The sequence below is a fragment of the Heterodontus francisci genome, chromosome 6 (assembly GCF_036365525.1).
Source record: "Heterodontus francisci isolate sHetFra1 chromosome 6, sHetFra1.hap1, whole genome shotgun sequence".
NCBI lineage: Eukaryota > Metazoa > Chordata > Chondrichthyes > Heterodontiformes > Heterodontidae > Heterodontus > Heterodontus francisci.
In genome coordinates this window covers 51,674,278-51,692,597 of record NC_090376.1, presented here as the reverse complement: position 1 = coordinate 51,692,597, position 18,320 = coordinate 51,674,278, and the positions used below count along the sequence as shown (strand labels likewise).

At 43.6% G+C, this 18,320-nt stretch overlaps 1 protein-coding gene across 1 annotated transcript in view; it reads right to left on the bottom strand.

Moving 5' to 3' along the window:
• The window catches only part of micu2 (mitochondrial calcium uptake 2), a 572,589-nt gene that overhangs the window by 172,955 nt on the left and 381,314 nt on the right, over window positions 1-18,320 (bottom strand). The gene's annotated exons all lie outside the window — the stretch shown is intronic.

Genomic DNA, 18,320 nt, shown 5'->3' with positions numbered 1-18,320 from the left:
AAAGGGATGCAGATCTTTGGAATCCTCTATCCCAGAGGACTGTGGTTGCTCAATTGAATATATTCAAGACAGAAATTGATAGAATTTTGGACACGAAGGAAATTAAGTCCTATGGGAATATTGCACGAAAGTGGAGTTGAAATAGATCAATATTGAATGGTGGAGCGGGCTTGAAGGGCCAAATGGTCTACTCCTGCTCCTACTTCTTATGTTCTTATGTTAGTGGCAGTGTTTAAGGTTGCAGAGGCTCATCCCTTAGGAGGGCATTGAAGAAACTTTGGTTCAAACTTTCAAGTTTTCTTGATTTTTTTTTGCCAGATTTGGACTGGTTAGTAGATTATTGGAAGGTTGGGTGCACCATAGACCAGAACTGGGTGCCAGTTTATGTATTAGCGAAAGGATGCCTCTAAATATTATCTTTATTAATTTCAATTTCAAATTGATCAATTATATTAAATTACTTGTGAAATATAAAAATTAAGATATAACTACAAACAAAACGAATTTGAAAATTAAACAATATGGCAGTTGGAAAATGTTAAATTTTCTACAGAGCGACTGTGAAGACATTCACAGACTAGGTGGAAAGACAAGCAGCCAGATTGTTTAATTGTGGCATCATGAGGTCACATCGGCAATTTCCATTATAAATGTGGGCGTGGGATTTTATTATGGAAAAAGTTGACAAAAGGTATAACAAAAACATGACACCAGGAAGTTAACTGCTGCAGACAGGACGTGTACACAGTGTAAGATTTCTGATAAGATACAAGCAGATGAAATAAACCTGAGGGCTATGGGGATAGAGTAGGGGAACCGGACTGACTGGATTGCTCTAGAGAGAGCTGGCATAGACTTGATGGGCTGAAGGGCCTCCTTTGTGATGTAATGACCACCATAACTCAGTGAAAATCAGGATGTGGAGTCAAGGTGAACGACTGGGACAGAACAAGTGATGAAGACACCTAACGCCACAGCATTTATGTTAATTCAAATGTGCCTTGGACAAGAAACAATATTTGAAATGCTGAGAGCTGCCAAAATCATTGCCAACACTGAAAAGTATGCAATTTATTTATAACTACACAGAGATAAAAAGGCTACCTTTAAAAATCTTACTAAAAGTTAAGCACACTTGTAAACAGGCCCAATAAAATAATAGGTATGAGGCATAAAGTAACAGCTGATCTATTAAATCAGTTATTTTTAAAATAATGATAAACATGCTGGATTTTACATTTCTGTACTAGTGTAATATGTTACACAAATCATGTTGGCTGCAAATATCTCAATTTTGACAGCTTTCTACCTATTTAAGAAAGAATTTATAATTTTATCCTGTGCACAACTGCACTGAATCACTTAGAAGCACACATGAATGACAGGCTTTCAATTTGAGAAGTTTAGATCAAGCTTCACATGGTTAAGGACATATTACAAGCATCAAGAAAACATGTCTAGATTTAGACAAATTATCTGGAAACAGAGCAGAATTCTTATCTACTTTCTATCTTACCAACTACAGAAATGACACCGATCTTCATTTATTTGTCAGTTAATATGAAATACTGCAGGCATTGAGAACAGCTACATGTAAGTTTCTTGTAGCAGAGTTGATGCAAGTTGGCAATCATTTTGGTATGACATTGTTAATGCTCCATTAAACTGAATGGTCAGTAGACGTAATCATTCCTGTCCTTACGATAACAGAATTTTAAAAATGTTATGCATGCGTAACAATCCTCAGCCTGTTAAGAACATATCCTCAGGTGTTGTTAAAAATGTAAACCGTGGGGGCCAATACAACGATGAAATCTGTAGGAATTCTGTGCTGTGGAGTGGAATGACATGTCTCTCCAGGCCGTGTTCATACATTTGCCAATGATTGGCTGCCTTCGCAATAGGGATAGGCACCAACACGTTGCACCACGGACATCTGACAAAATTATTGACTCAGCCATGGACATGGGGGCAATTAATCTGTATATAAAGTGTACAGCTAATGCCATGAAAACACACTTCGATTTAAAACATATTTCTCCCTATAAATAATGTAGCTAAGCATACAAACATCAATGGAGAGCAGCACAACTGTATTAGCTAGCTAGCAAGCAAAATAGTATGCAATGCCAATGTGAATTACTTTTGTTGACAGAATAGAGCTAGCTACACCATGTCACGGGGTAGTAGACGGACCTTATCGGATAACCTCTGTGGATTCACACTGTCAGGAGTGCAAATTCATTCAATAAACCATAAATTGCAAGGCGGGGATTGTTATTGTGGTTACTGAGGTGAGGCAGCAGAAAAATCAGTAATAGGAAGACAGACCATTTCTCACACTGCTGTTATCACAAAACAATTTAATCCGTGGTCAATGTTTGTGCAACTTCGCCACCTGCTTGTAATATGTGTCTGAAGACAGGGCAGCCAACAAAAGGGCATTTGGTGATCTTCAAATCAAGAGAATTTTATAGCATGGAACAGATAGTACTTCAGAAGAGTCATGTAAAACAGAAAGGCAGAGGGGGACAGGAAGGGACAGAGAGATTAACGGTAGGTAGCCAAGATGAGTTTATTCAACTTGACAGGCTGTTAAACTAGGTCCTGAATTCTAAAATACAGAAACAACAGAATCGCTCATGGACAAAATGTCATTTGCTCACCAAAGCTGAAGGAGTGGTAGAGGCAGGAACCCTCACAACATTTAAGAAGTATTTAGATGAGCACTTGAAATGCCATAGCATACAAGGCTACGGCCAAGTGCTGAAAAATGGGATTAGAATAGATAGGTGCTTGATGGCTGGCACGGACACGATGGGCCTGTTTCTGTGCTGTATAACTCTATGACTCTATGAATAAAGCCAGTGACAAAAGAAAACACAATAAAGAGCGTCCTTCAGTTCTTCCAATAAAGTGATTCTCTTAAATTCACTATGTCTATATCAGTCTAAAACTATCGATTCCAATTCAGCTCTGATAAGATAACTAACAAAAAGATTTTCTGCAAAAATAGAGTGGTTGTTACTGCATGTATTATTCAATTACAAAATGTTTATTCACTATCTGTAAGATTGTACTCCAGACTAACCAATTTATGTTCAAGCTAAGTCTCTTACCTGTTAGCAAAGGTGCACTTATAACATGATGTAATTATATGAAACAGATAAAATTCAAATGACATTGGCCACTCAGGTTATCTGCCCTCAAACTGGATAGTAAATGATGCACATTACAATTACTGATCTGACATACATGTAAAACTTGTTCTTTAATCCAATTCACAGCAATAAAATCAGTTAATGACTGTTTCGAACATGGTCATTGAAACATCATAAATTTTTACTATGTCTTCCCTGATAGTTTTTAAAACTTCAAATGCAGCACAGATTGTGTTAAGGAATCGGAGACAGTTCATCATAGATTAAGATTTATTAAAGTTATCCTTACATTGTATTTACTAACTATTGTATATTGTTCAGCAACATCCTGTTTTCGCCAATATCACTCAGCCCAATACGTCATAATCTTGTATTCATGAGGAACATACAGTTCCGACTTCTGGAGATTCCCTGGATCATCTTGTCTGTTTTCCCCTAATACAAGTTCTTGAACAATGTGATTCCAAATGAATAGCAGAATTGTGATATTTATATAGAAATAAAAGTCCAATAACTTCAACAGGTCACTGAGCTTGTGTCACAAATGAAAGTAATGCATGCTAGAGGGTCGAAATTGAGACATTCCCGAAGTGACTTTTGCCATTTTAAAATGAGTTTACATAATATAAGCCTTTAAACTTGTGTGTTAAAATAACCTAGCTGTGAATATAAAAGCAAAATACTGCAGATGCTGGAAATCTGAAACAAAAACAAAAAGTGCTGGAAATACTCAGCAGGTCTGGCAGCATCTGTGGAGAGAGAAGCAAAGGTAATGTTTCAGGTCTGCGACCTGTCATCAGAATTGGCAAAGGTTAGAAAAGAATTAGGTTTTAAGCAAGTGAAGGGGTGGGGGGGGGGGTGCGGTTGGGGGAGATAACAAAGGGGAAGGTGTTTGATAGGGCAGGAGAGATTAAATAACAAAGCTGTCCTGGAACAAAGGCAATGCATGGGTTAATGCTTGTGGTGAAAGGCAAAGCATTAGTCCAGAGACAGCGTTAATAGCAGAATAATGAGCAGCTCTGACTACATGAAAAGAAGGCACGTGGTTAAAAAAATAAAATATTAAAAATAAGGCCAATCATGCTCTGAAGTTGTTAGACTCAATGTTCAGTCCGCAAGGCTGCAGCATGCCTAATAGAAAGATCAGGTGCTGCTCCTCGAGCTTGCTTTGATGTTCACTGGAACACTGGAGCAGGCCAAAGACAGAAATGTTGGCATGACAGCAAGGGGGAGCATTGCAATAACAAGCAACCAGAAGCTCGGGGTCATGCGTTCGGACTGAATGGAGGTATTCAGCAAAGCGGTCACCCAATCTGCGTCTGGTCTCCCCAGTGTAGAGGAGACCACATTGTGAGCAGCGAATACTGTATACTACATTGAAAATAGTACAAGTAAAGCGCTGCTTCACCTGAAAGGAGTGTTTGGGGCCTTAGATAGTGAGGAGCTAAAAGTGCAGGTATTACACCTCCTGGGATTGCATGGGAAGGTGCCATGGGAAGGGGATGAGGTGTCGGGATAATGGAGGAGTGGACCAGGGTGTCATGGAGGGAACGATCCCTATGGAATGCTGACCGGGGAGGGGAGGGGAAGATGCGTTTGGTGGTGGCATCACGCTGGAGGTGGCGGAAATGGCAGAGGATGATCCTCTGGACGTGGAGGCTAGTGGGGTGGAAAGCAAGGACAAGGGGAACCCTGTCGTGGTTCTGGGAGGGAGGGGAAGGGGGTGAGAGCGGAAGTGCGGGAAATGGGCTGGACACAGTTGAAAGTCCTGTCAACCACAGTGGGGGGGAAATCCTCGGTTTAGGAAAAAGGAAGACATATCAGAAGTGCTGTTGTGGAAGGTTGCATCGTCAGAGCAGATGCGTTGGAGACGGAGAAACTGGGAAAATGGAATGGAGTCCTTACAGGAAGCAGGGTGTGAAGAATTGTAGTTGTGGTAACTGTGGGAGTTGGTGGGCCTATCCCCAGAGATGGAGGCAGAGAAGTCAAGGAAAGGAAGGGAAGTGTCGGAGATGGACCATGTAAAGGTGAGAGAAGGGTGGAAATTGGAAGCAAAGTTGATAACGTTTTCCAGTTCGAGGCAAGAGCAGGAAACGGCACCAATAAAGTCATCAAAGTACTGGAAAAAAAGTTGGGGGAGGGGGCCTGAGTAGGACTGAACAAGGGATGTTCGACATATCCCATAAAAAGACAGACATAATAAGGACCTATGCGGGTACCCATAGCAACACGTTTTACTTGAAGGAAGTGAGTGGAGTTGAAGAAGTTGTTCAATGCGAGAACAAGTTCAGCCAGGTGGAGAAGGGCGGTGGTGGATGGAAACTGGTAGGGCCTCTGTTCAAGGAAGAAGCGGAGAGCCCTCAAACCATCCTGGTGGGGGATGGAGGTGTAGAGAGCTGCTAAGCTATTTTAAAACACAAGGTTTAAGGGGTGCCCAACCTTTTTGCGTGGGGAGGAGGGGGGGCACAATACAATTTTTGTCTTACATAGGGGACCGGTGAGACAATTTCTGAAAAATAAAGGCATTAAAGATTTGTCAAAAGAACAACAAATGTGCATTTTTATGAAGAGGCTTTAAATGAGAAGACTAATGTATTGACTTAAATTCTCGTCACTATTTTGGACACTGATTTAGTGAGATACCTGGCATCTTTTTGTTTGTACAAGTAGTGATGCGGTATACTCCGAATAGATGTGCATCCATCAGGAGTGATCTTGTTTGCTCTCTCTCCCTCCTTACTCTCTGTGTGTCTATCTCACTGTGTTACCCCTCTGTGTTGTTCCCCCGTGTTCTCCCTCCCCTCTCTGTGTTGCTTTCCCCCATGTCATCACCCTCTCTGTGTTGTCCGCATGCTCTCTGTCCCCCCCACTTCCCTCTCTCTGTCTCCCCCTGTGTCTCTCCCCCATTCTCCCACTCTCTCTCACTCTCTGTACCCCCACCCCTACTCGCTCTCTCTCCCCCCTTTTCTCTGACCATTGCTGAGAGTGGGAACAGTGCTTTTGAACTTTGAATAGCTTTGTGGTTTTCCGGTGGATTTAAAAAAAAAAAAAATCGCAACCCGCCAAAAACCCCCAAATCTGTCCAAAGTTGGGAAGCGCTGTTCTGCTTCAGCACCTATCAGCTGTGAAACTGACACTTGCAATTTTTGTTTAAAAGCCAATGGGAAATTTCTGATCACTGAAATTACAATTCACGGACCCCAAAATCTTTTACCATGGACATGGTATCTGTGAACGGACATGTTGCCGACCTCAGCTTCGCACCTAAGCAAGGCAGGAGGCAATGAAGATTAAGGAAGGAGAAGAGGATGAAAGGAAACAAATGGAAAAAAAATTAAGAACCACTTCTATATAGTATTGTGGTGTTAAGACTATTGCCCTGAAATAACGGTTTGGTATTGCACCATCCTGTTTATGGCGAGCTTCTAGTGTTTACCTAGGAACAATATCTTGATTACCAATGAAGTACAAGCATAATATTGATGCGGTAGTACAAAACCTGTCAAGTAAGAGTTTTTATAGAGAAACCAAGAGGAAAAGCCATGACCCTTAATACAGAACATCACCATAGCTGAAAAAAGTAGAAAAGTACAGCTACAACAGGAAGTAGTGATGCCAAGTTTGGGTTTTAAAAGACTGTAATTTGTGGGCTAAAAGAAAGTCTGAAAAAGCTAACGAGCTCCACAGTAAGAAAGGATAAGTCAGAATGTCAGGTTTTATGATGAGTCTTGATTTCCACACAACGAAGTTGTTGAAATGTTTAGAAGGAACACAAGAATTATACAATGCAAGTCGAAAACAAACCCATTATTCACATAACCACAATCATTATGATCAACCAGTTTTGTAATTTTGCCTGCAGTGCTGTTATTCCAACTGTAAACAATACCTTGCCAGTAATCATTAGAGCTTTCCAGATATTTGCACCAGATTATTGGAGCAAACATAACCAAGTGAAAGAGGTAAGGAACGTAAACACCAAACTTTCTCACGCTGACTAGGTGACTTGTTCAATTGGTTTATTTGTGAAATAATCGTGTTCATAATATTAAAAATGGATTCATCATAACATATTTACAGCTTGCTAGTATTAATTCTCCTTGCAGCTTTATTATTTGAAAGGGACAGCATCATCGCTTAAAACTCCCATTCTGCATTTCATTACTTTGCGAAATGGTCACAAATTCTCAGAAGATGAAAACCATGACTAGGGGGTGGGGGGGGGGTTACTGACTGCAGATGTAAAGTCACATGTGAAGATATTAAACAATATTGTTGTGCTCATGAAGGGAACAGTAATTAAATATGAAATGAACTGGAGGAATTATGAAATAAATGTCAACTGTTGAACTGAACTATAAATGGGCACATTTATGCCACAGACAAAATGGAATAGAGGTAAGGTGACCCCTCCTGTACTGTCAATAAACATATCTGTCTGTTGAAGATGAAACTCAGTATCCACATCTTAATTAACTTTGGAGAAAACACATTGACATGTAAAATAGCCCATTCCATACAAACAACTCCTATCTTCAGGAATGGAGCTAACAAAGACTGTTGTAGACAGACTGACTCCGCAGCCTAGTCTAAAATAATAGATGTGAAGTAGTAACTATTCATCAGAATGGACCACATTCAGATGCCATCATGTAACCATGGTTCTGATATCTTGGAGCATTGTATGAATCAATACAGGGGAGAGAGCCCTTAGTCACCTGACCGACACCCCAACAAATTTCTACCTTAAAATGTATCTCGAGAGAGAGGTCTTTTCCAGCAAAACAGCTGTGAGACCTGCATCGATGAAAGATTTTATCACAAAAGTTTCTAAATAAAACAATGAACTCTTTTAGCACAACTGGACTCTAACTGCATGCTACCACTTTCTATCTTTTCTTGTGTGTGTGTGTAAGAAAGTGTGATGGAGAAAGGTTGCAAAGATTTTCAGTTATTTTGGAAAAATAAACATTTATTCTTTTTTTTAAGCCTTCGAGAAAACCTATTATTTGTTTATTGATTTGACCCTGAAAAACACTCATGGACTAAAACTCTATTTTTAAAACAATATCTGTGGTCAGTTGAGAGGTGAAAAGTGGAGGTCAACCATACCACTATTCCCCTGTCCGTAACAACATGTTGACAGACGTCTGAAATTTGAAGTCAGATATTCCGATCCAACATCTGCTGTCTGTTCCACCGAACATGGATGACAACTTACTGCACTGCTGTACTGAGCATGGACAACTTACTGCACTGCTGTACTGAACACGGATGACAACTTACTGCACTGCTGTTCTGAACACAGATGACAACTTACTGCACTGCTGTTCAGAACAGGGATGACAACTTACTGCACTGCTGCACTGAACACGGACAACTTACTGCACTGCTGTACTGAACACAGATGACAAATTACTGCACTGCTGTTCTGAACAGGGATGACAACTTATTGCACTGCTGTACTGAGCATGGACAACTTACTGCACTGCTGTACTGAACAGGGATGACAACTTACTGCATTGCTGCACTGAACACGGACAACGTACTGCACTGCTGTACTGAACACAGATGACAAATTACTGCACTGCTGTTCTGAACAGGGATGACAACTTATTGCACTGCTGTACTGAACAGGGATGACAACTTACAGCATTGCTGCACTGAACACAGATGACAACTTACTGCACTGCTGCTCTGAACAGGGATGACAACTTACTGCACTGAGCATGGAAAACTTACTGCACTGCTGCACTGAACACAGATGACAACTTACTGCACTGCTCATCTGAACAGGGATGACAACTTACTGCATTGCTGTTCTGAAGACAGATGACAACTTACTGCACGGCTCATCTGAACACAGACAACTTACTGCACTGCTGCACTGAAGATGGATGACAACTGACTGCACTGCTCATCTGAACAGGGATGACAACTTACTGCACTGCTGTACTGAACAGGGATGACAACTTACTGCACTGCTGTTCTGAACAGGGATGACAACTGACTGCACTGCTGTTCAGAACAGGGATGACAACTTACTGCACTGCTGTTCTGAACAGGGATGACAACTTACTACACTGCTGTACTGAACACGGATGACAACTTACTGCAGTGCTGTTCTGAAGAGGGACAACAACTTACTGCATTGCTGTTCTGAACAGGGATGACAACTTACTGCACTGCTGCACTGAACACGGACACCTTACTGCACTGCTGTACTGAGAACAGATGACAAATTACAGCACTGCTGTTCTGAACAGGGATGACAACTTATTGCACTGCTGTACTGAGCATGGACAACTTACTGCACTGCTGTACTGAACAGGGATGACAACTTACTGCATTGCTGCACTGAACACGGACAACTTACTGCACTGCTGTACTGAACACAGATGACAACTTACTGCACTGCTGCTCTGAACAGGGATGACAACTTACTGCACTGAGCATGGAAAACTTACTGCACTGCTGAACTGAACATGGATGACAACTTACTGCACTGCTGCACTGAACATGGACAACTTACTGCACCGCTGCATTGAACACAGATGACAACTTACTGCACTGCTCATCTGAACAGGGATGACAGCTTACTGCATTGCTGTTCTGAAGACGGATGACAACTTACTGCACGGCTCATCTGAACACAGACAACTTACTGCACTGCTGCACTGAAGATGGATGACAACTGACTGCACTGCTCATCTGAACAGGGATGACAACTTACTGCACTGCTGTACTGAACAGGGATAACAACTTACTGCACTGCTGCTCTGAACAGGGATGACAACTGACTGCACTGCTGTTCAGAACAGGGATGACAACTTACTGCACTGATGTTCTGAACAGGGATGACAACTTACTGCACTACTGAACTGAACACAGATGACAACCTACTGCACTGCTGCACTGAATATGGACAACTTACTGCACCGCTGCATTGAACATGGATGACAACTTACTGCACTGCTCATCTGAACAGGGATGACAACATACTGCACTGCCCATCTGAACAGGGATGACAACTTACTGCATTGCTGTACTGAACAGGGATGACAACTTACTGCACTGCCCATCTGAACAGGGATGACAACTTACTGCATTGCTGTACTGAACACAGATGACAACTTACTGCACTGCTGTTCTGAACAGGAATGACAACTTACTGCATTGCTGTTCTGAACAGGGATGACAAATTACTGCACTGCCCATCTGAACAGGGATGACAACTTACTGCATTGCTGTTCTGAACACAGATGACAACTTACTGCACTGCTGTTCTGAACACAGATGACAACTTACTGCACTACTGTACTGAACACAGATGACAACTTACTGCACTGCTGCACTGAATATGGACAACTTACTGCACTGCTGTTCTGAACAGGGATGACAACTTACTGCACTGCTCATCTGAACAGGGATGACAACTTACTGCACTGCCCATCTGAACAGGGATGACAACTTACTGCACTGCCCATCTGAACAGGGATGACAACTTACTGCACTGCTGTTCTGAACACAGATGACAACTTACTGCACTGCTGTTCTGAACAGGGATGACAACTTACTGCACTGCTCATCTGAACAGGGATGACAACTTACTGCACTGCTGTACTGAACACGGATGACAACTTACTGCACTGCTGTACTGAACACGGATGACAACTTACTGCACTGCTGTACTGAACACGGATGACAACTTACTGCACTGCTGTTCTGAACAGGGATGACAACTTACTGCACTGCTGTACTGAACACAGATGACAACTTACTGCACTACTGTACTGAACACAGATGACAACTGACTGCACTGCTGCACTGAATATGGACAACTTACTGCACTGCTGTTCAGAACAGGGATGACAACTTACTGCACTGCTGTTCTGAACAGGGATGACAACTTACTGCACTGCTGTTCTGAACACGGATGACAACTTACTGCACTGCTGTTCTGAACAGGGATGACAACTTACTGCACTGCTGTTCTGAACAGGGATGACAACTTACTGCACTGCTGTTCTGAACAGGGATGACAACTTACTGCACTGCTGTTCTGAACACAGATGACAACTTACTGCACTGCTGCACTGAATATGGACAACTTACTGCACTGCTGTTCAGAACAGGGATGACAACTTACTGCACTACTGTATTGAACACAGCTGACAACTTACTGCACTGCTGCACTGAATATGGACAACTTACTGCACTGCTGTACTGAACACGGATGACAACTTACTGCACTGCTGTTCTGAACAGGGATGACAACTTACTGCACTGCTGTTCTGAACAGGGATGACAACTTACTACACTGCTGCATTGAACATGGATGACAACTTACTGCACTGTTGTACTGAACACAGATGACAACTTACTGCACTGAACATGGACAACTTACTGCACCGCTGCATTGAACATGGATGACAACTTACTGCACTGTTGTACTGAACACAGATGACAACTTACTGCACTGCCCTTCTGAACAGGGATGACAACTTACTGCACTGCTGTACTGAACACAGATGACAACTTACTGCACTGCTGCACTGAATATGGACAACTTATGGCACTGCTCATCTGAACAGGGATGACAACTTACTGCACTGCTGTACTGAACACAGATGACAACTTACTGCACTGTCCATCTGAACAGGGATGACAACTTACTGCACTGCTGTACTGAACACTGATGACAACTTATTGCACTGCTGTACTGAACACGGACAACTTACGGCACTGCTGTTCTGAACAGGGATGACAACTTACTGCACTGAACAAGGACAACCTACTGCACCGCTGCATTGAGCGCAGATGACAATTTATTGCACCACTGAACTGAATACAGATGACAGCTTACTGCACTGCTGTTCTCAACAGGGATGACAACTGACTGCACTGCTGTTCTGAACAGGGATGACAACTTACTGCACTGCTCATCTGAACAGGGATGACAACTTACTGCACTGCTGTACTGAACACGGACAACTTACGGCACTGCTGTTCTGAACAGGGATGACAACGTACTGCACTGCTCATCTGAACAGGGATGACAATGTACGGCACTGCTGTTCTGAACAGGGACGACAACTTACTGCACTGAACAAGGACAACCTACTGCACCGCTGCATTGAGCACAGATGACAATTTACTGCACCACTAAACTGAATACAGATGACAGCTTACTGCACTGCTGTTCTCAACAGGGATGACAACTGACTGCACTGCTGTTCTGAACAGGGATGACAACTTACTGCACTGCTGCTCTGAACACAGATGACAACTTACTGCACTGCTGCACTGAACACGGACAACTTACTGCACTGCTGCACTGAAGACAGATGACAACTACGGCACTGAACAAGGACGAATTACTGCACTGCTGCATTGAACACAGATGACAACTTACTACACTGAACAAGGACAACTTACTGCACCGCTGCATTGAACACAGATGACAACTTACTGCACTGCTGTACTGAATACAGATGACAACTTACTGCACTGCTGTTCTGAACAGGGATGACAACTTACAGCATTGCTGTACTGAACACAGATGACAACTTACTGCACTGCTCATCTGAACAGGGATGACAACTTACTGCATTGCTGTACTGAACAGGGATGACAACTTACTGCACTGCTGTACTGAACAGGGATGACAACTTACTGCACTGCTGTTCTGAACAGGGATGACAACTTACTGCATTGCTGTACTGAACACAGATGACAACTTACTGCACTGCTGTTCTGAACAGGGATGACAACTTACTGCACTGCTGTTCTGAACAGGGATGACAACTTACTGCATTGCTGTACGGAACACAGATGACAACTTACTGCACTGCTGTTCTGAACAGGAATGACAACTTACTGCATTGCTGTTCTGAACGGGATGACAACTTACTGCACTGCCCATCTGAACAGGGATGACAACTTACTGCACTGCTCATCTGAACAGGGATGACAACTTACTGCACTGCTGTACTGAACACGGACAACCTACGGCACTGCTGTTCTGAACAGGGATGACAACTTACTGCACTGCTCATCTGAACAGGGATGACAACGTACGGCACTGCTGTTCTGAACAGGGATGACAACTTACTGCACTGAACAAGGACAACCTACTGCACCGCTGCATTGAGCACAGATGACAATTTACTGCACCACTAAACTGAATGCAGATGACAGCTTACTGCACTGCTGTTCTCAACAGGGATGACAACTGACTGCACTGCTGTTCTGAACACAGATGACAACTTACTGCACTGCTCATCTGAACAGGGATGACAACTTACTGCATTGCTGTTCTGAAGACGGATGCCAACTTACTGCACGGCTGCACTGAACAGACAACTTACTGCACTGCTGCACTGAAGACGGATGACAACTGACTGCACTGCTGCACTGAACAAGGACAACTTACTGCACCGCTGCATTGAACACAGATGACAACTTACTGCACCGCTGTACTGAATACAGATGACAACTTACTGCACTGCTGTTCTGAACAGGGATGACAACTTACTGCACTGCTGGTCTGAACACAGATGACAACTTACTGCACTGCTGCACTGAACACGGACAACTTACTGCACTGCTGCACTGAACACGGACAACTTACTGCACTGCTGCAATGAAGACGGATGACAACTACGGCACTGAACAAGGACGAATTACTGCACTGCTGCATTGAACACAGATGACAACTTACTGCACTGAACAAGGACAACTTACTGCACCGCTGCATTGAACACAGATGACAACTTACTGCACCGCTGTACTGAATACAGATTACAACTTACTGCACTGCTGTTCTGAACAGGGATGACAACTTACTGCATTGCTGTACTGAACACAGATGACAACTTACTGCACTGCTCATCTGAACAGGGATGACAACTTACTGCATTGCTGTACTGAACAGGGATGACAACTTACTGCACTGCTGTACTGAACAGGGATGACAACTTACTGCACTGCTGTTCTGAACAGGGATGACAACTTACTGCACTGCTGTTCTGAACAGGGATGACAACTTACTGCATTGCTGTACTGAACACAGATGACAACTTACTGCACTGCTGTTCTGAACAGGAATGACAACTTACTGCATTGCTGTTCTGAACAGGAATGACAACTTACTGCACTGCCCATCTGAACAGGGATGACAACTTACTGCATTGCTGTTCTAAACACAGATGACAACTTACTGCACTGCCCATCTGAACAGGGATGACAACTTACTGCACTGCTGCACTGAAGATGGACAACTTACTGCACTGCTGTTCTGAACACAGATGACAACTTACTGCACTGAACATGGACAACTTACTGCACCGCTGCATTGAACATGAATGACAACTTACTGCACTGTTGTACTGAACACAGATGACAACTTACTGCACTGCTGCACTGAATATGGACAACTTACTGCACTGCTGTTCAGAACAGGGATGACAACTTACTGCACTGCTGTTCAGAACAGGGATGACAACTTACTGCACTACTGTATTGAACACAGATGACAACTTACTGCACTGCTGCACTGAATATGGACAACTTACTGCACTGCTCATCTGAACAGGGATGACAACTTAGTGCACTGCTGTACTGAACACAGATGACAACTTACTGCACTGCCCATCTGAACAGGGATGACAACTTACTGCACTGCTGTACTGAACACGGATGACAACTTACTGCACTGCTGTTCTGAACAGGGATGACAACTTACTGCACTGATGTTCTGAACAGGGATGACATCTTACTGCACTGCTGTACTGAACACTGATGACAACTTACTGCACTGCTGTACTGAACACGGACAACTTACGGCACTGCTCATCTGAACAGGGATGACAACTTACTGCATTGCTGTTCTGAACAGGGATGACAACTTACTGCACTGCCCATCTGAACAGGGATGACAGCTTACTGCACTGCTGCACTGAATATGGACAACTTACTGCACTGCTGTTCAGAACAGGGATGACAACTTACTGCACTGCTGTTCTGAACAGGGATGACAACTTACTGCACTGCTGTTCTGAACAGGGATGACAACTTACTGCATTGCTGTTCTGAACACAGATGACAACTTACTGCACTGCCCATCTGAACAGGGATGACAGCTTACTGCACTGCTGCACTGAATATGGACAACTTACTGCACTGCTGTTCAGAACAGGGATGACAACTTACTGCACTGCCCATCTGAACAGGGATGACAACTTACTGCATTGCTGTTCTGAACACAGATGACAACTTACTGCACTGCCCATCTGAACAGGGATGACAGCTTACTGCACTGCTGCACTGAATATGGACAACTTACTGCACTGCTGTTCAGAACAGGGATGACAACTTACTGCACTGCTGTTCTGAACACAGATGACAACTTACTGCACTGCTGTTCTGAACAGGGATGACAACTTACTGCACTGCTGTTCTGAACACAGATGACAACTTACTGCACTGCTGTTCTGAACACAGATGACAACTTACTGCACTGCTGTTCTGAACAGGGATGACAACTTACTGCACTGCTGTTCTGAACACAGATGACAACTTACTGCACTGCTGCACTGAATATGGACAACTTACTGCACTGCTGTACTGAACACGGATGACAACTTACTGCACTGCTGTTCCGAACAGGGATGACAACTTACTGCACTGCTGTACTGAACACAGATGACAACTTACTGCACTGAACATGGACAGCTTACTGCACCGCTGCATTGAACATGAATGACAACTTACTGCACTGTTGTACTGAACACAGATGACAACTTACTGCACTACTGTACTGAACACAGATAACAACGTACTGCACTGCTGCACTGAATATGGACAACTTCCTGCACTGCTCATCTGAACAGGGATGACAACTTACTGCACTGCTGTACTGAACACAGATGACAACTTACTGCACTGCCCATCTGAACAGGGATGACAACTTACTGCACTGCTGTACTGAACACAGATGACAACTTACTGCACTGCTGTTCTGAACAGGGATGACAACTTACTGCACTGATGTTCTGAACAGGGATGACATCTTACTGCACTGCTGTACTGAACACTGATGACAACTTACTGCACTGCTGTACTGAACACGGACAACTTACGGCACTGCTCATCTGAACAGGGATGACAACTTACGGCACTGCTGTTCAGAACAGGGATGACAACTTACTGCACGACTGTACTGAACACAGATGACAACTTACTGCACTGCTGCACTGAATATGGACAACTTACTGCACTGCTCATCTGAACAGGGATGACAACTTACTGCACTGCTGTTCTGAACACAGATGACAACTTACTGCACTGCTGTTCTGAACAGGGATGACAACTTACTGCACTGCTCATCTGAACAGGGATGACAACTTACTGCACTGCTGTACTGAACACGGATGACAACTTACTGCACTGCTGTTCTGAACAGGGATGACAACTTACTGCACTGCTGTTCTGAACAGGGATGACAACTTACTGCACTGCTGTACTGAACACAGATGACAACTTACTGCACTACTGTACTGAACACAGATGACAACTTACTGCACTGCGGCACTGAATATGGACAACTTACTGCACTGCTGTTCAGAACAGGGATGACAACTTAATGCACTGCTGTTCTGAACAGGGATGACAACTTACTGCACTGCTGTTCTGAACACGGATGACAACTTACTGCACTGCTGTTCTGAACAGGGATGACAACTTACTGCACTGCTGTTCTGAACAGGGATGACATCTTACTGCACTGCTGTTCTGAACAGGGATGACAACTTACTGCACTGAACATAGACAACTTACTGCACCGCTGCATTGAACATGGATGACAACTTACTGCACTGTTGTACTGAACACAGATGACAACTTACTGCACTGCTGCACTGAATATGGACAACTTACTGCACTGCTGTTCAGAACAGGGATGACATCTTACTGCACTGCTGTACTGAACACAGATGACAACTTACTGCACTGCTGTTCTGAACAGGGATGACATCTTACTGCACTGCTGTTCTGAACAGGGATGACATCTTACTGCACTGCTGTTCTGAACAGGGATGACAACTTACTACACCGCTGCATTGAACATGGACGACAACTTACTGCACTGTTGTACTGAACACAGATGACAACTTACTGCACTGAACATGGACAACTTACTGCACCGCTGCATTGAACATGGATGACAACTTACTGCACTGTTGTACTGAACACAGATGACAACTTACTGCACTGCCCATCTGAACAGGGATGACAACTTACTGCACTGCTGTTCTGAACAGGGATGACAACTTACTGCACTGCTGTACTGAACACAGATGACAACTGACTGCACTGCTGTTCTGAACAGGGATGACAACTTACTGCACTGCTGTACTGAACACAGATGACAACTGACTGCACTGCTGCACTGAATATGGACAACTTACGGCACTGCTCATCTGAACAGGGATGACAACTTACTGCACTGCTGTACTGAACACAGATGACAACTTACTGCACTGCTCATCTGAACAGGGATGACAACTTACTGCACTGCTGTACTGAACACGGACAACTTACGGCACTGCTGTTCTGAACAGGGATGACAACGTACTGCACTGCTCATCTGAACAGGGATGACAACGTACGGCACTGCTGTTCTGAACAGGGATGACAACTTACTGCACTGAACAAGGACAACCTACTGCACCGCTGCATTGAGCACAGATGACAATTTACTGCACCACTAAACTGAATACAGATGACAGCTTACTGCACTGCTGTTCTCAACAGGGATGACAACTGACTGCACTGCTGTTCTGAACAGGGATGACAACTTACTGCATTGCTGTTCTGAAGACGGATGCCAACTTACTGCACGGCTGCACTGAACAGACAACTTACTGCACTGCTGCACTGAAGACGGATGACAACTGACTGCACTGCTGCACTGAACAAGGACAACTTACTGCACCGCTGCATTGAACACAGATGACAACTTACTGCACCGCTGTACTGAATACAGATGACAACTTACTGCACTGCTGTTCTGAACAGGGATGACAACTTACTGCACTGCTGGTCTGAACACAGATGACAACTTACTGCACTGCTGCACTGAACACGGACAACTTACTG